A 3,470-nucleotide genomic window follows, 5' to 3' on the forward strand; every position below is an offset into this window, starting at 1 on the left:
GGGGTTATCTAAATGCCTTTGCTGTCGAGATAACAAGAGCTGTGTAAAGTGGTTCCTGCTCCTCTCCACTGGAGTGTCCCTGCCCCGGCCTGGGGTGGAGTTGTCCTGCTGCTCCCCTGGCTCTCTCCTGCTGGTTGTATCCAGCTGGGAGGATTCCAGCTCTCCACGGTGCTGTTACAGAATCTGGGAAGATGAAACGTGACTTCTTTTTCCTTTTTCTGGAGTTACCAAGAAGTCTGTGCACACCCACGCACCCCTTGCTAAACTCCATGGAAATGAAGATTAACCAGCAAGAGAAGGTACAGCTGGGAAAATAATGGGAATGAATATCATTACAAGCATCTGGATTGAGGGAAAATGAAGATAAGGCCATAAGCCCTTAATAAGGCTGGACATCATAAACATACAGAGGAGATTACGAGCACAGCAAACCCAGTGTGCACAAAGTGATTTACTGTGGGCACGGCACAAGGTGCTGCCACGGCTCTGGGATGGTTCAGGGGCTGACAAACGAAGGAGGAGCTTCCTGGACGTGGAAAAGAAAAGCAGCAAGATTTACTGCCCCCATTCAGCCCCACAAAGGAGCTGGTTCTCGCTGTTTTCAAGGGGGGCTTGGGGGCTAAATAAGTCAAGGCTCCCTCCTTCACTTCTGAGTGCTGCCATTGTTGCTTTTGAAAGCCCCCAGAGCAGTGTCAGCCTCACCCCGCGGCTCCAGCCCTCCTTGCTGGTGCAGATGGCAGCTGGCAGCACCCCTGGGCAGCAGAGTTATGGGGTGGCCACTCCACCTGATTGATGCTCCCCCTGCACTGGGGGTGGGAGCCCAGCCCTGGGCCCGTTCTGGTGCTCAGCAGTGCTGGGAGAAGCTCTGCTCCCCCCCCTGCCCCTTGTCTTCCCTTCCCCTGCTCTGGGGCCGGGTCCTGGCCCCTGTTTCCAGCAGGAGGGACAGAGCAGGACACTGGGGACACAGAGCCCTCCCCTCCGGGACAGGGACACAAACCTTTGCATACTGTGCATTTTGGGATCACAGAATCATTTCAGCTGGAAAACACCTCCGAGATCAAGGAGTCCAACAGGTCCCAGCACAGCCACACCTGCCACTGGCCCGTGTCCCCAGGGGCCACTTCCACAGGTTTTTTGAACATTCCAAGGATGGTGATTCCACAGTTTCCCCGGGCAGCCTGTGCCAGGGCTTGGCAACTCTTTTTTGTACAGGATTTTTTCCTGATGTCCAATTTAAACCTCCCCTGGCACAGCTGGAGGCCGTTCCCTCTCCTCCTGTCCCTTGTTCCCTGGCAGCAGAGCCCGACCCCCCCCCGGCTCCCCCCTCCTGTCAGGGGGTTGCAGAGCCAGAAGGTCCCCCCTGAGCCTCCTTTTCTCCAGGCTGAGCCCCCCCAGCTCCCTCAGCCCCTCCTGCTGCTACAGCCCCTTCCCAGCTCCTGGAAAAGCTCATCCCATTCCAACCCCTCCCATCCTCAGGATGCCACTCTCTAGATCCAGCTGCTCAGGGCCCCTTCCAGGCTGGATTTGGGTCCAGCTTTCTTGTCTGTGTCTCCAGGGAGGTCTCAAAGGGTCACCCCGTGCCCCCTGCCCTGGCACTGGAGGGGTGGGGACCCCTGACTGCAGGGCAGGTCCTGGGGCAGCCCCAGCCCGTGATAACCCTGGGGCTGCTCCTCTCCCTCATCCCAGTGGGCTCTGACAGGTGTGACCTGGGATTGTCTTCACAGATCCTTTCAGGGGACATAAAACTCCAAGGAAAAAGGTGCAATTCAACCGTACAACAGGATGGGTTTGGTATCAGAACTGTTCATCCACAGCAGCTCGTGTGGGGGGCACGTTGGTCACCCCTGAAGATCTTCCCTTTGGGAGGAGATTTTGGGTTAATGTCACTGATTCAGCCTCTGCTTTTTGCAAGAACAATTAATTTCTGCTGAGCTGTGCTGGGGTATTGCCAAGAAGAGCCTCAGTCTGAGGGCTTTCAGAATTTCTCTGTACCAGCTCAGTGCTTTGCTGCTGCAACCACCCCTGGACGTGCCTGAGGCCACACCCAGAGCACATATTTTAAATTTAAGGATTCGGGACCCAAAAGAAGCCAAATTCCCATTATTTTGTTTTCAGAGGACTGGGTTGGCACTGCCAGAATTTGGTCACACGGGAAGCCAGGCCTCTCCAAAATCCCTTTTCCTTTTTGAAGCCCCCAGGCAGCAGCAAAGCCCCTGCCCTGGGAGTGCTGGGGAGTTCCACCAGCCCTGCTGGGCTCTGCTGGGCTCCAGGAAGGAGGGGGAGCAGGACAGGGCTTCACCTGCTGCCCCTCGGCCACATTCCCGTCCCCAGAGCCAGGCAGCCACCCCCAAACCCTTCCCACTGGTCCCACAAGGTGTCCCATTCCTGCCACAGGACCATCATCTCACCACTCTCCCTCTCTGACAATTAGTTCCTATCATTCACACTGTGCAATCAGCTGTTAAATCCTCATTTATGCTAATTTGAATGTGAATGTGCTGCTCAGCAAAATGTTAGATTGCCATGTTTACAAATATACTCCAGGTATTTGGAAATTTAGATGATACAAAACATACTGCTTAAGCTACTTGGGATGCCAGTTTAAATAACTTAAGCCTATTTATCAGTTATTTAGTGATTCTTTGCACATACTGCTGGTTTCTTCGTGCAGCCCCTTGTCACAATTGCTGGTTTAAAAATACATATATAATCTAATAATTGGTAATCTCAGTGATGGAATTTAATTACACACAGCCTCGACGTGGGTAGCACGATTTAACCAAAACATGTTTTTCTAATCCCTGAAAGTGTCCTTTAAAGTTGGTGCATTTGGAAATGAAGAGGAAAATAACCTCTTTGGCTTAGCTGTACCTCCGAGAACGCAATATGTCCATGCAAAGTGATTTTCCCAAAGCTATTACAGCATAATAAGCTCAAGAATTAGTTTCAAGTGAAAGTTTATCTCATTATGTGCTGTGACCTGTGTGCAGCTCACACTCCCCATCAAAGGCTGAGCTCTTCTAATGGCTTTGCCTCGATGCAGTTGCCAAGGTCGGGCCACTGAGAGCCACCAAACCTGCTCTGCTGCTGAACCTCCTCCCCTGGGCCTGGCTGGGACTGAGCTCGGAGGAGCCTCCACAGCCAGCAGGGGAAAGCTCCTGCAGAGCCCCTGCCCTGGCACGTGGGGCACCGGGGCAGGGCCACCCTGCCCAGGGGGGTTTGGTGCTCCAGAGCACCCCTGTGCTTGTGTCACACCAGAACAGGAATCCCAGGATCCCTGGGGCTGGAAAAGCCCTCCCAGCCCATGGATCCCCCCTGTGCCCCATCCCCACCTTGTCCCCCAGCCCAGAGCACTGAGTGCCACGGCCAGGCCTTCCTGGGACACCTCCAGGGCTGGGCACTCCAAACCTCCCTGGGCAGCCCCTGCCTGACAAACACATCCCCACACTGGCCCATGGTGGGTTTTGCAG

The sequence above is a fragment of the Lepidothrix coronata genome, unplaced genomic scaffold (genome assembly GCF_001604755.1).
Source record: "Lepidothrix coronata isolate B3197 unplaced genomic scaffold, Lepidothrix_coronata-1.0 Scaffold367, whole genome shotgun sequence".
In the NCBI taxonomy this organism is placed as follows: domain Eukaryota; kingdom Metazoa; phylum Chordata; class Aves; order Passeriformes; family Pipridae; genus Lepidothrix; species Lepidothrix coronata.